Genomic DNA, 23,680 nt, shown 5'->3' on the forward strand with positions numbered 1-23,680 from the left:
TGGTGGCCCACCAATGGTTTAATGAAGAGCCCTACTGACATCACGGGTTTTATCTCTCTCTCATCCTGAGAAACAAATCTTGGCAATCTCCATCCTTACTATTTATTCAACTGAGTACATTGAGCAAACATCATGCAATAAAGAACAGCAAATTGCCATGCTTGACAACTGAGCACACTGAATGATGAGTTTGGCAGCTTTGGGGAGAGGGTGCTGTGCAGATAAATTTTTAAAATTACCAGGCTGATATTGCACCAGACATTTCTCCAAACAATTGCTTTTGAAGAATAACTGAGTTTTAAATAAGTCTCATTGGGCCAAGTGATGACTCATGATGAAAGCAAACATTTTCAAAGCATTTTTTAAAAAGATCTTAGGGATGCATTTTTGTTATTTAAAAAACGAAACGAGAAATTCATGCAGATATTTTCTTCTTAAAGTACAGGTTAAATTGCAGCCAATTGAAATTATTATTATTTAAAGATTAAAAACATGTTGATGATTTGTCCTATACTAAGCAGATATGTCGCCAGGATTAGATGTTCAGATCACTGCTACTAAAAGTGGTGGTCCCTGGTCACTGAGCCAGTCTCTTGGAAGAGTCCAGAACAGAAAGAAACATTTACCCAACAAGCACAAATTTAGTGTTGGTTCATGACATATTGGGGGGGGGGGGGGGGAGTTAATTGGCTGCCCTATACATTAAATTGCCTGAGAAGTATTGGTTTAGACTATTGTGTTTTAGGATAGGGAGGAAGAAGTAAACTGGAAGTATTAAAATGTTCAGTGATGGGATTTGTACCTCTGCACTGACTTCATTAGTATTCATTCACCTGGGTGCAACAGAGTTGTTTTGCTGCGGGAACTACACTGTATAATTAATGCAATTTGGCACTTTATCTATCATGGCTCAGTGCTATGGAATCATGAGAGCTGTACTTTTATGAGTTCTTTGGGTTTCTCTGTTGAGGAGGGGGAGTGCCTCACCAAACTACAGTATCCAGGATTCCATAGTTGACCCGTTGAGCCATTGTAGTTAAAGTGGGGCCAAACTGCATTAATTCTATCATGTAGACATAGCCGGCAGCCTCTGCCCTATACTCTTCCAAGGCGTAAGTGAAGCTTGTTGTTCATTTGTTCAGTCATTTCTGACTCTTCGTGACCTCATGGACCAGCCCATGCCAGAGTTCCCTGTCGGCCGTCACCACCCTCAGCTCTTTCAGGGTCAATCCAGTCACTTCAAGGATCCCACCCATTTGTCTTGTCTTGCTCTTGGTCAGCCCCTCTTCCTTTTTCCTTCCAGTTTCCCCAGCATCATTGTCTTTTCTAAGCTTTCCTTTCTTCTCATGATGTGGCCAAAGTTCTTCATTTTTGCCTCTACTATCCTTCCCTCCAATGAGCAGTCGGGCTTTATTTCCTGAAGTATGGACTGGTTGGAAGCTAGTTCACTGGAAGTGAAGCTATTTTCATCAAATTAGTAATTAGGTCTGGAGCCCCAAGTGGTGCAATGAGTTAAACCTTTGTGCCAGCAGGACTGAAGTCCAACCAGTCGGAGATTCGAATCTAGGGAGAGCACGGATGAGCTCCCTCTGTCAGTTCCAGCTCCCCATGCGGGGACATGAAAGAAGCCTCTCACAAGGATGGTAAAACATCAAAACATCCGGGCATTCCCTGGGCAATGTCCTTGCAGACAGCCAATTCTCTCACATCAGAAGCCGCTTGCAGTTTCTCAAGTCGCTCCTGATGCACACACCAAAAAAAGTAATTAGGTGCCCATGTAATGCTGGCTTTGAGTCACTTGCTTTGAGGATAATAGAAGCATTGTTGTTTGAGCTGAGGATGCACAAGAAAATCAGGAAAAATCTAAAGTACAATACTAGAATTTATATCCATTCCTGCCACAGAGATACAATTCAGTTTGCCATTGATTTCAGCAGGAAATGCATTATCCCCTGCAATTATCGTGCGCATTTTACTTATCATCAGGACAATGTTTATTCACATGACCCAACCACTTTTTAGATAAGGTGCTTTTTGGAATCTACGGTAAGCTGGCCATCAAAATGGTATACCCAAGCCCATAAAATGCAATATTATGTGCTCAATAAGAACAAATGAGATAGGACCTATGGTTAACTGGGGCCATTTCTGTTAAATAAACCATTATCCATCCTGTTCACTGCATTTTAGCAGCTACCCTTATAAAGATTTATCTGAATGAAGTAATCGTTAGCCAATCAGCACATTAGCATTGATTGCTAGTATTTCTGACTGCTAAGAAACTTCCTTAGTAGAAGTCTACAATAGAAAATACACACAGAGTTTTGTAAATATCTCTCAAGGAGGTTTATCTGCATGTGCAATGTATATACAAAACTGCTGGAGAGATATATATATACACACTAGCCGTCTTCTGCCACGCGTTGCTGTGGGCCAGTCTGTGTATATGTGTTTTGTGTGTGTATGTATGTGTATATGTGTATATATGTGGTTTTGTGCATGCGTTGTAATGTATTTTTTATATTTTTTGGCTTTTAAAGTCTCTTCCACTGTGTTTTTCAGTATTTTTAAGAGTGATAGTTACTCGTTGGCCTGATAGGTGTATTGTGTCCAAATTTAGTGTCCATTCATCCAGTGGTTTTTGAGTTATGTTAATCCCACAAACGAACATGATTTTATTTATATAGATACACACACACCTACATATACATAAACATATACATATATAAATATATCACAAGATAAAGTTCTAATCTATGTTGTTGTTGATTACCTTCAAGTTATTTCCAGCCAATGGTGACCCTAAGGCCAACCTTTAATGGGTTGCTGTGGGGCTGAGAATGTGTGACTCACCCAGAGTTACCCAGTGAGTTTCCATGGCTAAGCAGGGAATGCAAACCCTGATCTCCAGAGCCATAGTCCTACACTCATACCATTTCGCCACCCCTCTATTAATATAAGAGTCTGCATGCTGAGCAGTTTTGAATTCCTACCTTTAAAAAAACCCTCTATCTGCTAATCTCTGCTGATCAGGAAATCGTATTACAGTTTCTCTTCTAGTGCTTAGTATTTTAGGGCAATTATATGCTTCTGAAATGCTTACAAATGATGGCATAAGAAAGTAGCCTACTAAAAGTTCACTATTTTATCATTCCATCCATGAAATAGGAGATTTATATAACAAACTTCCATCCCTGGGGGAACACTTTTGTATCTTAAATTCAGTAAGGCTCCACTAAATGTTCTAAGATAAACATTTTCAGTGCATTAAGGGATCTCAAAATGTTCCCTGAAAGGCCTCCCATATCTTATCATTCCCACATCTGTTAGTGCACTGTGTCTGTTGCCTTTCTTGGCATCTGCTTCAACTCCATCTTTCATTTTGTTTTCGTCTCTATCCCATAGGTTTCTTCTTCCTCACATCCAGAACTCATCCAATTAGAAAATATGTGCTCACAATACTGAGCAGCCCTTTGGAATTGACATTGTGACATCACAGAAAGCAAATAAAGCCAATTCATGGTTAGGACAATACTTCTTGTCATGCTGCCTTCCTTATGGCTCGGAGGAAGGTGAGGATTACTTTCTTGAATTTATGTTAAGGGAGAACTGAACCATGATTCTTTTTACAGTTTCTATCACCACCTGAGCATCTGCTTGACAACCAATGCAGGCCGTTCCCCCTTGCCTGTTTACTACCTAACATATTTCATTTTCTGGTAAGACAGAGAGGTATTTGGGCTATCTTTCCAAACAAGAAAGCTTTTTGTACCTCATGGGTATTATTGTGGGTGAGCTGGCCCTACATTCAAACTGAAAGGGGGTTTCCCTGCTTTCTAATAATAGTATTGTTAAGAGAATTAAGGAGCACGCTTTTCCAAAGACTCCATTCAATGAACACATTGATCAATAATTGCAAAAATGTTGACCTCATTATATGAATGAGTTGTGTCTGATCAACCATGGGCTCTTTCACACATCCCTATATCTCAGAATATCAAGGCAGAAAATCCCACATTGAGTGTGGACTCAGATAATCCAGGTCAAAGCAGATATCCTGGGATTTTCTGCCTTGATATTCTGGGATATAAGGATGTGTGGAAGGGCACCAAGTTTAATGGAAGGATAGCTTTTTTTTAATATACAGTGATATCTAACCATGTTATCACAACAGGGCGTTAAAGCAGGCAGCCCCCCATTCTGCCACCTGCAGAATTCTGGGAAATATGGATTAGGAAAATGCCTTTTGAATACTCAGTTACAGAAGTCCTCACCTTCCCAAACCACATTTCCCAGAATTCTGCAGGTAGCAGAAATGTGGGGCTGCCCACTTTAAAGCCCTGATGTGATAATGTCATAAGTGAAGGCTATCAAGTCAGTGGGAATGGCTACCAAATGCAAATAAAATTAGAAGCAATTTTCAAAATGCTCAAAGAATCCTAAATTTAGTTGGTCTTTAAAATCTGCTCATATCATTAAAAAATATCAGAACTACATTTGCACTCATTGTTTTCATCAGTGGTTTTAGGAATCAGCTAACACTGGCTATACTTGGAACTTTTATATTGACTTGGTTGGTTTTCTTTACTTTTAATTATGTGTTTGTATTGGAATTATTACAGTAAAGAAAGTTATTTCACATGAATCTGTTTATGTAATTAAAATAATATTTTACAATAATTGTGGTTAGCTGTGGGTTGTTTCTCTAGTTTTCTGAGTGTGTTGTGGTTAGTCCACTATTCTCTGCTAATTATCATAATCATTTTGTTTACCTCTAGAGAAGCCTTAGTTATGGTTTTTATCCAAACATCTTGAAGATTACTGGGATACTTCAACATATGAGGCTACAACACCGATACATATAAACTCATTTGTCTCAGACAACAACTATGTATAATCCCTGCAACATTTCTGTGTAGTATGTTCTGTTATCTGGCAAGTAGCCATTGAAAACAACCTCCATATCAATTAGATGTGTTGTTGTTTTGTTTAAAAAATAGTTGTACTGGTGAGTCATTCTGGCAAACTGGGGGTTCATTTCCTACTCAGATTGGAGTTACCAATGGCTAACTATAAACGACACTAGTTCTTATTCTGCTGATCCACTGAGCTGGCATCTTAAAGAAGCTGTGTTCAACCATCCTGTAATTTGCGGAAACAGAATCTCTATTAGTTAGAGTCAATCTTTAGCAGACAATATGATAAAGCATCCATTTTGGTGTTGATGTGGAGCATGTGAACACTAAAGCTCAGATTTGCTTACATGAGACCCACAGAGCTGGAAGAAGAGCAGATCTGATTGCAAACTCTGCTACCAGGAAAACCCAACCATCAGTAACACACATGCCATTAATATTTGCTTTAACCTAAGGATCACAAATAAAATAACATTATTGAATGTTCCTCCATACTTTCTAAAATCTCTGCTCTCAGAAAGCAAGCATATGAGAAAGAATGACATAATTTAGGAAGAAAGTTAGAACTAAGAATGCTAGTTAGATCCTAGGACAGTGTTTCTCAACCTTCCTAATGCCATGGCCTCTTAATACAGTTCCTCATGTTGCGGTGACACCCAACCATAAAATTATTTTCCTTGCTGCTTCATAACTGTAATTTTGCTATTGTTATGAATCGCAATGTAAATATCTTATATGCAGGATGTATTTTTATTCACTAGACCAAATTTGGCAAAAATATCCAATACACCCAAAATTTGAATACTGGTGGGGTTGGGGGGGGTGATTTTGTCATTTGAGAGTTGTAGTTGCTGGGATTTATAGTTCACCTACAATCAAAGAACATTCTGAACTCCACCAAGGGAATTGAACCAAACTTGGTACACTGAACTCCCATGACCAACAGAAAATTCTGGAAGGGTTTGGTGGATATTGAACTTAAGTTTTGGAGTTGTAGTTCTCTTACATCCAGAGAGCACTGTGGACTCAAACAATGATGAATCTGGACCAAACTTGACACGAATATTCAATATGCCCAAATGTAAACACTGGTGGAGTTTGGGGAAAATAGACCTTGACATTTGGGAGTTGTAGTTGTTGGGATTTATAGTTCACCTACAATCAAAGAGCATTCTGAACCCCACCAACGATAGAATTGGGCCAGCCTTCCAACACAGAACCCCCATGACCAACAGAAAATACTGTGCTTTCTGATGGTCTTTGGTGACCCCTTTGACACCCCTTGTGACCCACCCAGGGGTCCCAACCCTCAGGCTGAGAAACGCTGTCCTAGAAGGAATGTTAGTTCCAAGTTAGAACTCAGAATTAAAGAAGAGTGTTAAGAGTTCTGAAATGTATTTTCCTCTAAGACTAGCATGGGCAAACTTCAGCCCTCTGGGCGTTTTGTCTTCAACTTCCGACTGTTAGGAATTGTGGGAGTTGAAGTCCAAAACACCCAGAGGGCCGAAGTTTGTCCATGTGAGTGCCTGTTCTCTGGTATGCAGGCATATAGCTCCAGCAACAGCCTTATCATGTTGCTATCTTTTTCTGAAGAGTAGGCCTAATTCTGTGTGCCAGGCATGTGTTCATTAAGGTTTTGGTTTCTCAGAAAGAAATAGAAAGGGCCAGGATTTTCAAAAGCAATTTGTGAATGTGACATGTCATGCGCAGGATGGGCACTCAGTGGAAAAAGAACATGTTTTGCATGCACAAGGTCCCAGATTCAATGCTTGCTATCTCTGTTTGGGGTTTTTTTTGTTTGTTTTTTGTTTTTTAAAAAAAGATCAAAATGTAAATGGTCCCCATCTAAGAAGACCTCAGGGAGTAACTGACAATCAAAGTAGGCAACAATGCACTAAGCAAGCAGAAGACTCTGGAGTGAAACAAGGGAGCAACATTCCTATGGGGATCTTTAGCAGAAAGAAGATGAGGAAGCCCACTCTGCATGCCTGAAGTTCCACAGATATATAGAACTCACTTACCTGGTTTCCAACAGACCGCACAACCTCTGAGGATGCCTGCCCTAGATGTGGGCAAAACATCAGGAGAGAATGCTTCTTAAACATGGCCATATAACCCAGAAAATTCACAGCAACCCATGTCTGAAGTTGCTCTTTAAGAACTAGCTAATATATACGATCCAGAATACAGCCTACCTCAACTTATGAAAAACCAAACTACAAACTATGAGATAAATAGCTTTAAATGAGAGCAGAAACCGAAGCATTTGGGAAATTACTTAGAAGAAGGATGAATATAAAGACATGTTGAAGCCACCTGTAACTAACCAGTGATAGATAATGGTCAGATTCAGAGCATCATATTACTCTTACTTTGGATGGATTCAGTGTGTTGTTATATTCATTCTCCCTAATTTCCCAAGTTCTTGGTTAAAGGAAGTTTCCCATCTGCCCATTTAAAAAAAAAAACCCTTGTGATTACATACCATGTTGCAAACCTAGAAATACTGCTTGATATTGCTCTTCCTCTCCTCACTAATTTTACTTCCCAGCTCATTGTCTCCAACCTATGTCTAGGACAAAGGTACATGTGTGTATGTGCATGTATATGTGCCTTCAAGTTGCTTGCCAACTTATGGCAACATCATGAATTACATAGGATTTTCTGAGGCGTGGAATATTCAGAGGAGATTTGGCATTTCCTTCCTTTGAAATAGAGCGTACATATTCATTGATGGTTTTCCATTCAAGTAATAACTAGAGCTGGCCTTACTTAATTTCTAAGATCATACAAAACCTGGTGCCTTCAAGTATTACATGGATATGCTTTTCTTTAAGTGAAGTGTGCCACTTAAGGGGGTGGGAACATATGCAAAGATTATTTCAATGAGAAATTAAAAAGTGAGATGATGTGGAACCTGACCCCTGCTACAGACAAAAATGGACAATTGTAAAACTGCATTTTTAGAGGCCACTATATATTCAAGCATTTGATCTTGACATTTCTAATATCAATTTCAATGGTATTAGGCTCTTTCTAAACAAAATTGAAAGAGTGTGCCTTGCTTGATGGAGCCTAATAGAAAAATACATCTAAGAAACTGGTGGAGAATTAGACAGCGCCACTAAACTACAGTAGTTCCATTGACTTCAGTAAAACTGTACTGTGTTACATTACCGCCAGTACAGGCCCGTAGCCAGAATTTTGTTTCGGGGGGGGGGGGCTGATTTTTTTTAGGGGGGTTTTGGGGGGGGCTGAGTTTTGGGGGGGCTGAGTCTGAGTGAAAGAGGGTCGAGTCTAGCAAACCTTTTGTATCATTACCCCAATACCCCCATGCATATGGGATATATTGAGTATGGTGATCCTCAATGAGCCCCTCAAGCCCCCCCCCCCCCCCCCGGCTACATGCCTGCGCCAGTAGCAAAAAATCGGGTACTAGAAAATGTTTTGGCCTCATCAGTTGTATCTGTTCCCCAAATATTTCCATATAATTTACTCATTGATGCCACTGGGCCAGTTTAGTCGTAAAAAGCAAATGATATGGATTGCTGCTCTTCCAGGAAAAGAGTGCCATCAGTCAAGTACTAGCCATATTCAACCTGCAGCATTTTTAATACTGGTGTTTATGTACTAGCCTGGAAACTCTCTGGTGGGTTATTCAAGTGTCAGATGGAGTTGTGGCATGTCTTTGACATGTTAATGGGATGATCTGAGAGCTACAGAGGGAGAAGAAATATTATACCACAGTGGCTAGCGTAATCATGCAACACTTTTCAGAGCTTACGAGTACAAACCGTATTCTGCAACCTCCACTCTTTCAAAGAATATCTTGGTTTTCCAACCACATAGCCACACACCTGAGCCACAAAGCAAAGTGGATACAGCATTTGCATAGCTCACTGACTTGATTCTCTTTAACCAAAGGACTCTACTAGAGGGATAGCTCCATTGGTCTCAATAGAACTCAAGCAGAAATGCAGACATAGAAATAGGGAGGAGAGGCACAGGTTGAGAGGGGGTACTTGGGAGAAAAGAAAGGCTGATAATACAAACACAAAAATCTAAAAGATACAAGGTCAACTCACTATGCAGCTAAAAAAATACTTGAAACCATAGATGAGTCATTTATGGTACATCTACACAATCCACATATGTTACGGCTGATCTGGAGGAGAGTATTCTGAACCAGCCCTATGGGAATTCACATGCCCAACCTCCAAGCACATCCCAACATGGCAGGATATTGTATGCCCAGACTGGAAATGTGCCATCCCATGAGTGAGAAAGGGTTTATAACATATGAAATTGCTCATAGTCATCACTTATCACTATTGCTAACTCTGTCCAAAGTGCCAGCACAACTCAGAGGAGCCACCCAAGCCTGGGGAAAGTGATATCGCTGTATAAAAAGTGGTGGCCAATTCCAAATCAGAACCACGTCAACTGTTTACACATCACCAATATGTAGGTGAGCTCCAGAGCTTCAGGGAAGCTCTGGAGCATTCTTCAACTTTGAGTATTGCAAAAAAAAAGTCACATTTGGCATCATGTGGATGCCATAAAGCCCATTCCCTCACCCCTACCCTGCCTCATTTGGGCCATGTTGATGGACCCTATTCCTCGGTTTGTTACAATGCAAGTTTATTTACTTATTTTTACTATTTATGTTTTCTGCCCAATGCACAAGAGCTCCCAAGGTGATTTTTTTCTGTGTCAGGAGCAACTTGAGAAACTGCAAGTCACTTCTGGTGTGAGAGAATTGGCCATCTGCAAGGACATTGCCCAGGGGATGCAAGGATGTTTTGATGTTTTGCCATCCTTGTGGGAGGCTTCTCTCATGTCCCCACATGAGGAGCTGGAGCTGACAGAGGGAGCTCATCCGTGCTCTCCCCAGATTTGAACCTGCGACCTGTCGGTCTTCAGTACTGCTGGCACAGGGGTTTAGCCCACTGTACCACCGGGGGCTCCCAAGGTAATGCACAATAGCTCTTATTATCGTAATTCTAGTTATGATCACAAATTAGAGCATGAACCAATGAATTCAATCTTCAAATAAAGAGATTCCATCCAAAGCTCAGGAAATTCATTACTGTAAGAAGTATATAAAAGTGGAATACATTTTTGGGGAAGAAAGGATAGGTTTCTCCTTCTTTGGAGACCTTTAAACAGAGGTTGGACTGGCAATAATTGTGTGTTTCCAAAAGGCAATAGATTGCCCTAGATGGCCCTTGCATCCCCTTCCAACTAAGATTCTATGATACTTAGATTCTGTGGAATTGTGAAATGTAGCTAGTGCCAAACATGAAGCAGGTAGAGCAGGTTTCCATGCTGTGCTTAGCTATGAAGCTCACTAGATGATCATTGACCCATGCCTATCTCAGCTTAAATCAACCCCAGGATTGTTGGGTGGAGAAGGATATATTCTCTATATTCATAGCTTTAATACCTTGATAAGAGAAGATGATAGAAATGTAAGTCATGAAGGAATGCCATAGAGGTCAGAGCTAAATCATTTCAAGCAGCCTCATTGTAGGCATCTTAAAACCTTTGCAATGATTAATAATGGCACTTCACTGCCCCACAGGTGAAGGAGGAAGCAATGACAGGGAAAGAAAAGATTATACCGTTATTACATTTATGAATTTATTCAAGCATTTTTCTTTGGGGAAATGCCAGCAGAAGCATCATGCAAAAGAAAGTTTAAAACCAAACGCACACATCATTCATAAAAAATATAATTAAAAGTAGTTTTACCATTCATAAAAGTCCAAGTCCAAGTCTATTAAGTGTGTGTTACTCTCATGCTGTTAAATGTCACATTGATGAGAGTACTGCGCAGACAAGTAATGTGTGCATACTGATGACTTAACTTTTTGATGTAAATCAGTAAAACTCACAATAATATCCATAATATCTTGGCTACATTTATTACATCATTAAGAGGGATAATTATGGGCATGCAGATGGCAAGAGCTAAAGATAGCTAGCTGAAGATATAATAGCAAAAGGCAAAACATTTCGACAGAACATTTGTAACATTTTATCAAACTTCATTAAAGATTATGAACTCTCATCCTATGTTGCACTATTTCTCCATCATTGATTTCATCAAAGTTACACAGCTGAGCCCAAAAATGTTAGAACACACTCCTCCAGAACAGGAATGAAATAAGGTAATATGGAACCATGCTGAAAACACCAGACTTCTTGAAAATCCAGATGAAGTAGGAAAGGATACTACCCTGTCTTATACAGTACTTGAGAAAATGAAAGCACACATATTCCAGTACAAAAATGTGCAATTCAAATTCTGGCTGGGTTTCTGAGAGTTTTCCGGGCTGTATGGCCATGTTCCAGAAGCATTCTCTCCTGATGTTTTGCCCACATCTACGGCAGGCTTCCTCAGAGATTGTAAGGTCTGTTGGAAACTAGGCAAGTGAGGTTTATATATCTGTGGGATGTCCAGGGTGGAAGAAAGAACTCTTGTCTGTGTGAGTCAAGTGTGAGTGTTGCAAGTGGCCACCTTGATTAGCATTTTATGGCCTTGTAGCTTCAGAGCCTGGCTGATTGCTGCCTGGAGAGCTCCTTTGTTGCCTGGCCCTGATGGATTCTTGTCTGAAATTCCCCTGTTTTTGAATGTTGCTCTTTATTTACTATCCTGATTTTAGAGTTTTTTAAAATACTGGTAGCCAGATTTTGTTCATTTTCATGGTTTCCTCCTTTCTGTTGAAATTGCCCACATGCTTGTGGATTTCAATGGCTTCTCTGTGTAGTCTGACATGGTGGTTGTGAGAGTGGTCCAACATTTCTGTGTTCTCAGATAATATGCTGTGTCCAGGTTGGTTCATCAAGTGCTCTGCATTTCAGCTGTTGGGTTGTGTTCACACACAAAGTATTACTGACCTGTGTTGCAGTGTAAAAAAAAAAAAGCATGTATCCCACATGCATACATCTATGTTTCACAGTCATTATAACCTGCCTCAGATTAAGCCTTCTGTACTAGTAGCTTTGGCAGAATAGGTAAAAGTACACAATGCAGGAGATATATATATATATATATATATATATATATATATATATATAAATCAATCACATGTAAAGCAGACCCTGGCTGTGTTCTCCTCCCATCAAATGTAGGATAAAGTTCTGGAAACTGCCATTTTCTCTCTATGGCCTTAACCTGTATTCTTTCTGCCTTTTTCTCTTTCCAATCAGGAAACAGAACCTGCCAATAAAGTGATTAAAATCCATTAATCCGTAATCCTAAATAACCTGATTTCCCATGCTGATAGCTCAAAAGGGAAGAGTCACTACCTTGCTTCTATTGCTGTGGCAGTTGTGAATTGTGCCAGTGCCTGTTTTTCTCCTTTAAATCAATATTGTTCCCTCCAAATGCACTAATCCTTTGGAGAGCTAGGACAGTCTTATCGCAGCATAATATTCCAATTAGCTCACATGGCGTATTTTTCCCCACTTGTGAGGTTATTACAGGGGACTTTGCTTTGGTAGCGACTTTTATTACAAAGACTATGTTAAGTACAGCTGAACAAAATTGAAGGGAAGTTGGTTTGAAACTTGCTTTAAAAACCTTTAATCCTCTGGCTATGGATGGATTTTGCATAGCAAGCTAGCACCCCCAAATGTTTAAAAATGATTAGGAGTGCAACCTTAATTCATTGACGGTAACATAAATTAGCATATCCAATAGCATGGGCCCTTATGTAATCATGACCCAATTAAAAGCCAGTTAACAGTGATCGCCACTGAATGTGGTCCCGTTAATGTCAGTCATCTCTCCATTCTGCTACTGCTATCTCTTATGAAAGCTCTAAGCCTCAGGAGAGAGCTGGTTACCATTGATAAGTCCAGCAATTAACAATCATTGATCTAGTTGAGCAGGCCTTTAAAGGAAGAACATTTTCATTGCCTGAAGCAGGGTCTCCTCAGGAGTCAGGTGGTTAGCAAAGACTTTGATGCAAAGCTCCAGAGCCTTAGAAGAAAGAGGAGGAGATACCTCTAGTGATTCCATTGATCACAGCCTGGCTGTGTCTGTCTTGCTCTACACAGCAATTTCCAGCCAGCCTTCTGCCACAGTTTTCCAAAAGCAAGTGAGTTTTCAACACACTGAAAACAAAAAGCAATGAGAATTGGGCAACCGTTGCTAGACAGATCACAGGATTCCACAATGAGAGTGACAGGCAGAAAGGCAAGCGAAGTAGCAGGTTTGTACTGGCAGAGAGCATGTGCTAGTAAACAAACGCATCCAACACATCTCAGTGTCAAGAGCAAGAGGGAGGAAGAAAAGGGAAAGTCGGTCTTTATTTCTGCTCTTGCCAAATGCAATGAAATCTTGAAATAAATTTTTGATAACCTCTTTCTAACTAGGGCAGCATACTTTCAAAATGACAGTAATGCCTATAATGCAGGGAGCCACCAAAAAAAGGCAGATCATTGAACGGGGTTCACATGTCTTCAGTCTATTTATCTTGTACAACTAGTAAACCACGACCTACTGCCAAGACTGATAAATATGCAAAATATTATCTTCAGAGCAGATCTTACTCTCCCCAGAGTAGTTCTTTTCCAGGCCATGATGATACGTAAATAGTGCGAGGCTATGATACATGTGTGTGCAAATTCATTCATCACAGAGAGATGGTTTTCCAATGGCTGCAAAAGCAAAATAGGCAAAAAGGAGACTAAATACGTGGAGCAGCAAGAAACCTGTATGGCTGGCTAACAAAGAAGATCCATGTCACAATGAGCATTGGTGGGATTGCAGTGATTTAGAAAAATGGGTGCTTATTTCTTCTTTGCTCATTTTTTTCAGAGATATTTGAATGGTGGTCTGAAAGAACTCCTGAACCACTCAGTGAGAAAGTTACTAAAGTGTTGCATCTGTCCAGGGCTTAGTGGCAAGGCTTTGGTCTTCTGCCAGTGGGAGAAATACCAAGAAATTAGTCCCTGGCTGCTGTCCAACACAACACAGACCAGAAGCCAGCCAAAGAATGCTATAAAGAAATTGTCTGTAAACGTTGTCAGGATTTGATAGGAGCTTTAAAATGCTGAAAATATATTTAATATGAAGCAACCGATAGTACTGTTGTACATTGTTCTTGTTATGATCTGTTTATGCCTATGAATATTTTCAGAACAAAATTTTCAGTTATTTGACTTCTGTAGGCTTTCCATACAACAAATATTGCTGATGCTGTTTATCAGAATACAAGAACAGGAGTATAAAATGGCCCAGTGCCAATATGGCATTACAGAGTTGGAAGGAACCTCAAGGTTATCGTGACCAATCTCCTATTGATGCAGGAAATCTACTACTACAGCATCCCTGATAGGTGAACATCATCTCTGATGGTTTCTTAGAAATGTCTAACAGGGTAGGTACCTTTAAAAGCAAGAGTGAAGTAGTGTGTTCTTCTTTTGAATAACCATCTAATTAGAAAGTTCTTCCCAGATGAGACATGAGGAACCTTCCGTTCAGAGTGTTTTATGGCAATACTATTCAAATTAATGGTCCATGGGCCAGTGCTATTCTTTGAACAATCTACTGCCATTTCATAAAAAGTTTCCAGGAAACTATGAAAATATGATAATGATATGGCATAGACATGGTACCATTCCTTGGAAGATTGTGGGAAAATCCCCCCGAACTTGAGATATAGTTTTAGTGCCTTACACTCCCAAAATATGTGACCATTGTCCATGCAGGATGAGGTTTTTGGGATTTGCAGCCCAAAATATATCTAAAAGGCCAAAGAAGGCCCACTCAGAGAATCATTGAAGCATAGAGTTGGAAAAGACCTCATGGGCCATCCAGTCGAACCCCCTGCCAAGAAGCAGGAAGATCGCATTCAAAGTACCCCTTACAGATGGCCATCCAGCCTCTGCTTAAAAGCTCCCAAAGAAGGAGCCTCCATCACAGTCCAGGGTCTGCCTCTGGAGTTCCACTGCTCTCTGGAGTTCCACTGCTGAATGGCTCTCACAGTCAGGAAGTTCTTCCTCATATTTAAGTGGAATCTCCTTTCCTGTAGTCTGAAGCCATTGTTCTGCATCCTTGTCTCCAGGGCAGCAGAAACCAAGCTTGCTCCCTCCTCCCTATGACTTCCTCTCACATATACATGGCCCTCATCATGTCTCCTCTCAGTCTTCTCTTCTGCAGGTCTTTAAGCTGCTCCTCATGTGGCTTTTTCTCCAGATCCTTGATCATTTTAGTCATCCTCCTTTGGACACATTCCAGAACTTTCCTCCTTAGAACTTTCCACATATCTTTTTTCTTTCCTAAGCTTTGTCTATACGTTTCTAGGCTTGAGTTGATCATCACCAGCAATGCAAATACCAGAACTCCTTCCAGTGTTGACAACCTAGTGATTCTGAATCATACATGTAGCAATTTTTTAACAGCCATGTGATTTGTAGGGGGATTGGAAGTTAGAAGAATGTTTTGATATATACAGTTCAGCATGGAGAAACAAGCCTGCCCTTTGGGAAATTGGAATCCCTTATACTTTAGTTGATCTCAAAATAGAGAACATGCAACAAGAGGGAGCTGAAGTAGGACTTGCTATTTTGAAAAAAAGAAGGGCCATGTCATGAAGTGCCACCCACTCGTCGCACAAATTTGGGGAGGGGGTAACTTGAACCCAATGGCTCATGTGTTACCCTTTGAAGAATAGAAAGGAGGTTTGCTTCACTATTTGTGAACAGTCCCTCAAGTATTTCAGAATGATTAACATATCTCATCTTAAGTATGATGGTCAAAACATCTCCTGCCTAAATCCCCCCCCCCCCCCCCCCCGGCTGCCAAAAACAAACCATGACGGAAATATCATTCACTAGCAATCAAATTGCCAGCAGAATGGAGCTCCTTCTCCAATAGTGGCAGTGGGGTTAAACCATGATTAAGTAGTTGTTACACATACAAAGCAGTTACAGATGAGTAAATCATTGTCATACTGTTGTTGTGATCATAACTGTTCCTTAAATCTACTTTATTGGGAATCAGCTGCAGAGGGAGAAACCATTCTGCTAGTTTGGGGAAAAGTGGAGTTGGGTCAGAGATTACTTCGTTAACCTTAGTGTACTTAACTGAGTATACATAATTCAGTAGCTCATACAGGATTCCAACCTGTTTGTTTAAACTGATCATTCCTACCTCCTTCTGCCTTTCCTCACAGGACTTTGAAAAACAAAATCTATGAAGAGCAAAATCCTAAATCCAATAATGCTTACCAGCTAGGATTATTTTGAGCTCAACTAAAGTGTAAGGGTAGTTTGAGAAGTGTTTTAATTACTGAAATTAAAAATGAATTTTGTGAATCCTAGAGGAAGAAAATGGAAATTGCCCCCAGTCATATCTATGGAGGTGTTTGGCAGTTAAGAGTCTTGGAAGAAGAAACTAAAGCTTTATGCCACACTTCTATGATAATCCAAAACCATATTGTGTTGTAGATGCGAAAAAAACCTTGACTTTACTTCTTCAAAATACCAGGACTTTTTACATGAAATAACATTCTCTTGAGAAGAGAAGAGTGAGAAGTGATATGACATCCATCTTTATACATCTAAAGAAAAATCATGTAGAGAACAGGATGAGCTTATTTTCTGCAGCTCCAGAGATGAAAACATGAACTAATTACAAGAAAAGATATTTCTCCTGACCATTAGGAAGACCATCTTTGCCATAAGACCTGTGGAATAGACTGACTTGGAGCTGGTTCACAAGCAGAGATTGAATGGGCATCTTTCAAGAGTGCTTCAGTTGTGTATTCCTGCATAGAAAGGGATTGGACTAGATGGCCTTTGCATTCCCTTCTTTTTAGGAGTCTAACACCTGGTTATATCTGAGTCTGACTGTTTGAACACAATAGCAAATCTGAATAATCAATAACAAGTGAAATGCATTGCCTATCATCCCTGAAGTCTGGCTATACCATTTAGACAAATAGGGATCTCAGAAGAAAAGGCTGAGAGGAGACATGATGGCCATGTATAAATATGTGAGGGGAAGTCATAGGGAGGAGTGAGCAAGCTTGTTTTCTTCTGCCCTGGAGACTATGATGCAGAACAATAGCTCTCAAACCAGGAAAGGAGATTCCACCTGAACATGAGGAAGAACTTCCTAACTATGAGAGATATTAAGCAGTGGAACTCTCTGCCCCAGACTGTGATAAAGGCTCCTTCCATGGAGGCTTTTAAACAGAGGATGGAAGGCCATCTGTCGGTGGTGCTTTGAATGTGCTTTTCCTGCTTCTTGGCAGGGGGTTGGACTGGATGGCCCATGAGGTCTCTTCCAATTCTTTGATTCTATGACTCAGAGTAAAAAACATCTGGAAGCTACAGCTTCTCTATCCTTGAAGAATATATTTAAGGTTTTGCCCCTTCAGTTCAGAGGAGATGCAAATTATGGCAGAAGTGACTAAAGGTTGTTGTCTATGAGTGCAATTACAGTGTTTTACAATCTGTTTATTGACAGGTTACGTTGTGCTATGAGCCCCTGGTGCTATAAATCCTTCAGCTTGTTTCAGTGATACCTTGTAAAATCTTCTTCAACCTAAGGCCAAAGGTGAGTCAACAATAAACCGTGACTCATACTTGAGCCTCATAAGTGCTGATATAATCAAATTGATCGTGGTGGATTTCAGAGCAGAAAACACTGCCTGCCAGGTCTGGAAGGGCATGACAAAAACAAACAAGTATGGAAGCTGCAATTCAGGGGGGCATTCAGAAATGGGTGTTTTGGATGTTATGTCCCACCAACTTTCCTTTTATGTAGATATCCCAGATCTGTTTTTCACCAAACAGCATTCAGAGAGCTCTCCCAAAAGGAAATGCAAGTCAAATTCATTTCTACTACACTGTATAAGCAGAAGTCTGAGTCTGGTGTTCTGAGATACATTTCAAAAACAGCAACTCTCTCAAAGGAAGAAGTGAGAGGATGCAAAGTGGACTGGTTATCGTGCCCTTCATCACAAAATCCTACCAAGATGGGGTGCCTCCCCACTTCCATTCACAAGAAGCTGTGAGACTTAGTCAGCACAGGTCCAAGTAATTTCCTACCTGCAGTGAAAACACCAATCTTTGTGCCTATGCTACTGCTGAAGGCAGAAATAAGAACTTCATCTCACCTTTCCTTCTACTGGCAGCTACTACCTCTGCTTCTCCTCTTGCCTGAGAAATCCAAAGAGACCATTGTAGTGATGCATAATAGTGGCCTCCCTGGAAGACTGGCTAGCTCAGACAAAATTCAGGGCTGGGCCTTTATTAGGAATGAGCAAAATGCCAGGGAAATGTGCCAGATTTTGAGTTCTTGGGGATGTGGGAAGAAAAAAGTTAACCTGAAGAAGGAGCTGTCTAACTAGGGAGCCATGGTGGACAGCTCCATGCCCTGTGTGTTTCTTTCTCTCTCCTATAGCTCTGAGTACTGGATTCCTTGCCTAAGAAACCCCTATAGGATTCTTGGGGTCGCCATAAGTTGACAGGAGACTTAAAGGCACACAGACATTCACAGAAACACAACTTTGCCGAAGGGGAACTCGCATCCATTGAGTCGTTCTTTCACAGAAGGTATTACAAAGGTATCCCCAAGCCAAAGGGACAATAACAATCCCTTGCTGAACTAAATGGAGAAGAGTGAGAGAGGCGTTTGGGCTTCTTTCTCAGCCTCCAAAGCCACAGCAGCAAAGGGTCCATTGCCTCCAGGCGTGTGAGAGAAGAGAGAGTTCCAGCCCAGGCAGCCAAACCTCCTCAGCGCCGCCTTTTCCCATTCCAAGGCAACACATAGTAAAAGAGGTGGAAAAGCGCAGGCACCGGAGGGAGAGCCATCCCCAGGTCTCTCTCAGGGGCTTGCAGAAGAAAACCATGAATGCCATTCACCGGGAAGAGAAAGGTGGAAAGAGGCCGAAAGATCTGGCAAAGGCATCTTCTGAGCCATCTACAAGAAGCATCACGTAGCACTACATCACCCAAGTGGCGTCTGGACCGGTTTCCAGCTCTTCTTCCCTATGCCCTATCTGATCACACTGGCTCCTCAAACCATTCTCCATTTTACAAAAGAATAAGAAACTCTTCTGCAACCCGAACAGATTCAAACGTCCTTCTGGTCCATGTCACCAAAAGGCTGAAGCGTTTGGAGCCAAATAATAACTCGGGGCGTAGAGAGAGCTTTCCTAAATAGGAACGGAGCAAAAGCAAAGGCGCCTGTCTGCCTGCCCATTGGCTCCAATGCCCCCCAGCGTTTGCTGCAGTTTTTCCTCCCCCTGCCCTCTCTCCATGCGATGGGAACCCTGCTATATTGACCGCACGGGAGGGGAGGGGATGCAAGGAACATCTCCCCTTTCAGCCCTGCAATCCCTTCCACACACACACACCATTCATCATGTGTTGGAAGCTCCTTCTTTGGATGGCCATCTGTCAGGGGTGTTTTGGATGCGATTTTCCTGCTTCTTGGCAGGGGTCTGGACTGGATGGCCCACGAGGTCTCTTCCAACTCTATGATTCTATGTTTCTATCACCCATCCAGCCCCCCTGGCAGTGCTGCCACGTTCATGAACATCGCCTCCAGCATCGAAACCCTCTCAACCCAGGGTAAAGTTCCTCACAGGTGGTCAGTCCTTCCATTGGCATCCTAAGGAGGAGAAACCCGGGACAGCCTCTCGCTCCAGAGGAACCCCAAGCACAAAGATCTCAGAGAGACCCCGTTTTCCCTCCAAAGATTAAGGGGAGGCACGTTGCCATTCCCAAATGGTAAGGCAATCGCAGGCTTCTCCAGATTCAAAGGAGAGCATGAGATAAGACTTGAGGAAGGTATGCTGAGGGCAATCCCTCCAAACCCCTTCACCATCATACAATTCTATATTTATCAGTTTTATACTAATGTTTGCAATGCTTTTGATACGAAATAAATAAATAAATAAAACCACCATGGAGGGGAATTACTCACCCTCAGAAATCAAGCGAAGTTGGGTGAAATCCTCCCATGCCGGGAATGTTGTAGACTAGAGAAAGAAATCCAAGCTTCCCTCCCGACTTCCCTGCAGGCTTCACTTTCTGGAGGCGCTGGGCTCTCTCTCTCTCTCTCTCTCTCTCTCTCTCTTTATTCCCAGCACTTGCGCTGCTCAACTCCTTGGGGGGGAATTCTGCCTGGTTGACAAAGAAAGAAAAGCCTCCCCGTCCCTTGCTTCCTGCCTTTTGCGGTCTTCGGCGCTTCTCCCTCCTGTCCAAAATCAGGATGGGTCTGGCATAGTTCCTGGCGGGGGATCTTCTTCTCCTCCTCCTCCTCCTCTTCCTCTTCTTCTTCTCTCTTTGCCTTTTCTCCTCCCCTCTTTTCTCTTCGCCTCCCTCGACAAGCCCTTCCCGTGCCCGGTGCAGCTCCCCTGCTTTCCTCTTTCACCTCCTGGTAATTAATGGATCTTGGTGGACCTCGTCGGGCTAGCGGGAGGTTTGAGTTCTCCCCCCTCCTTCTCTCCCTCCCTCCCTCCCTCTCATTTCCCGCGTGCACGCGCGCCGGCGCGTCCACCCACGAGCGCGTCCACGCGCCGCACGGGCTGCTCCTTCCCAAGTGCCTGGGAATGAAAGGAAGCCGGGGCTGGTCCGGAGGAGCTGTCCGCCTCCAGTGGTGCTGAAAGAGCCCCTTCAGGTGCTAGCCAGAGGCGAGAGAAAGACGCTGGCTGGGAATCTCGGACTCTTTGCTAAAGAAAAGCGGCTTTCCCGGAGGGAGCAGCGAGGCTGAGGCGCACACCATCCAGTTGCCAAGAAATCCTAGAATTGAACTCATAGACCAGCGGGACTCCAGCCTTGAGGCACGGTAATGTGTGGCTCTGGACGAGGAGCCATCCCTCCTGTCTCTTAAGACTGATGCCCCCCCCCCCTTTCTTTCCCCTCTTCTCCTCTCACCGTTTGGGGATATTTGCAAGAGAGGACTGCTCCGTGGACCCAAAAGGAAAGGAGTAAGGAAAGAGAAGGGATTCCACAGTCAGGCTAAACTACATTCAGCCTGATAACATCTCCAGCGATCAAGAGGGAGGGAGGCTTGGAAGTTTTGCATTAATAGCTGCTGCTTAAGCTTTGGTTTCTACCAGCCTTTTAAAGAACTAGTACACCTTAGTGGCAGGGGAAAAGGAGCGGAAAACAGCTCTACAGAAAGGCATGTGCAGCCTGATTTTGGACCATTCTTGTCTTAGATAGATAGATAGACAGACAGACAGACAGACCATTCAAAAATACCAGAAATATAGACAAATCTCTCAGCTGTGCATTGTAAAAAAAAGGGGGGGGGATACATCATGCATCTAATGAAACCGACTGTAATCCAAGCAAGCACAAGCATTTGTTCATGGTTATAGTGCCACAGGACTCATTGCTACACACACACAAACAAAATGAAGGAAGATACTTCCACATGTATTTTAAAAACAGGGCATGGGAAACATCAGAAAGATAGAAAAAAAGACTCCATAAGATGCAGTATAAATGATGAGATCAGGTGTATTACATGAAGACATACAGAACATGTTTATAAGGACAGGTGGCACTGTGGATCTTACCACTAGATATCCAAAGCAGCCATGTAAACATACTTGACAATGGCAGTGGAATTGATTGCCTTTTTAATTATATTATATACTGTTCATACATTAGCCCTCTGCAATCTTACCTGTTAGGAAATGTGCCATGGTAGCAATGCAAAATACCACAAAAATGGATATCTTCCAAATTATGCTGAAGAGTTTCACTCCTGAAATTGAATCCCCTGGAGAAGAGGGTGCTCCTGACCACATCTTTATTTCACCATTAACAAAATAGGACTAGAACAACTGTTTTTCTGAGAGCTGCAACACTTTGCTCTCCTTCCTGAGACGTGCAGAGGAAAGTAGTTCCCAAATCACAATGATCATTAATAGATTGCAAATGAGTAATCCAAACAATGCACAAACATACATGTAGGAATGATTGATAGGCAAACAAGCAGAACAGGCAGCTGGGGTAAACACATGTTTGCCTGCAAAACAATCTTACCACATTATAGTGTTTAATAAAAATTATCACCTAATTTTGGTGGATAACAATCAAAATGGAACCTTTCATCAATCAGCTACAGCTATCTTAATTGTGCCCCTTGTATGCCATTGTGCGTGCCATGAAGTACACAGCAGGCATAATCCAATCAAGCCTAAAAGCAACAATATGCTGCCTACACATGGTCAGCATAGCTCTCAATTTGTAAGAAATCTCATGCTAATGAGGAAAGTCACTTGCAAATCCCGGTGGCTCTGAAATAGTCACTGTGCCCTAGCAATTAATTAATCCAAAACAGGACCCTCTAGAAATTATCATTGGCAGAATTAACTGCTCCGGTCCATCAAGATAATAATGATTGATACATAAATTGGTCATGAAAATCCATCTGCAGCATGTTGCAGGCTGTCACCTCAACAGGGCTTGCAGATACCACCAGGGCAATGCCAGTCATAGTCTGCAATCAATTTCAAGTGTATAAACACACAGAGGTAACAAGAGAGCCATTTTATGTTTTGTTTTATATAGCATATCTGAACTCCCATAATTTTTTGTTTTGTTTTGTATTTTTCGTGTCAGGAGTGACTTGAGAAACTGCAAGTCGCTTCTGGTGTGAGAGAATTGGCTGTCTGCAAGGACATTGTCCAGGGGACACCAGGATATTTTTATGTTTTAACATCCTTGTGGGAGGCTTATCTCATGTCCCTGCATGGGGAGCCAGAGCTGACAGAGGGAGCTCATCTGCGCTCTCCCCGGATTCGAACCTGCAACCTGTCAGTCTTCAGTCCTGCTGGCACAAGGGTTTAACCCACTGAGGGCTCCCTTGGTGAAATCACACCAGCCAGAGGGAGGGAGGTCTATTTATTTATTTATTTATTTACTTCGCTTATATACCGCAATTCTCAGCCCAGGGGCGACTCTATTTGTGAGTATGTATAATTTAAAACATTTGCAGAACACAGTGATGGACTTGGGTTGTAAAACAAAACTTACAAGCAAGATCATCAGAGATTACTCCTAAGTGTGGGCAGAGATGGCACAGGATCCTAATAATCTGTACAATGTAACCAAATAGAAAAGGGTAAGTTTCCAGTCTTGAGGCATATTGAGTAATCACACCCCCTCCCCTCCATACCATCCCGCCTACCACAGGCAGTAGATTAATGGTATTGATTGCCCCCTTGGGATTTCTCTCAACTGTTCACATTATAGCACTTCAGTAGAAACAGGGTACATCATCAAGTTTGGTTATTTCAGCTGTGACTGAAAGGAAAGGAATTCCCTGGGAATTAGCAACAAGCAGGATGCAAGGAACAGATGCAGATGTATGAGATACATTCTGCCTCATCAAGGTTATTACTGTACGTACTGGAGTCAAAGCTGGCTTGAGCTTTTTTGCTGCCTTTGCAAAAATTAATTCCCCCTCCCCACGTTTTGTTTTATGTAGAATGAATTGGGGGGGGGGGGTGAACTGTGTTTCCTCTTCCAAGATTTTCATGATTGCAGCCCTTTTCCTTCTTCTATATACACAAGCAAATGTAACAAAGAGAAAGGGAGGGTCTCTCACTACAATTAATTGTATTGAATGAAGGGAAAGAGCTGCAGATTTTATTTTATTATTTACAGTATTTATATTCTGCCCTTCTCACTCTGAATGGGACTCAGGGCAGATCACAGAACACATACATGGTGAACATTCAATGCCATTAAACAGACAGGACAGACAACAGATAGAT

General features: G+C 41.8%; 1 protein-coding gene across 1 annotated transcript in view; it reads right to left on the reverse strand.

Moving 5' to 3' along the window:
• GRM4 (glutamate metabotropic receptor 4) overlaps positions 1-20,414 on the reverse strand; it is a 395,801-nt gene extending 375,387 nt beyond the window's left edge. The window contains exon 1 of the mRNA XM_060773126.2: positions 19,870-20,414. The gene's annotated coding sequence lies outside the window, so the exon portion shown is untranslated. The remainder of the gene's footprint in view (positions 1-19,869) is intronic.
• Positions 20,415-23,680: the final 3,266 nt, after the last annotated feature.

The sequence above is a fragment of the Anolis sagrei genome, chromosome 4, assembly GCF_037176765.1.
Source record: "Anolis sagrei isolate rAnoSag1 chromosome 4, rAnoSag1.mat, whole genome shotgun sequence".
NCBI classification, from domain to species: Eukaryota; Metazoa; Chordata; class Lepidosauria; order Squamata; family Dactyloidae; genus Anolis; species Anolis sagrei.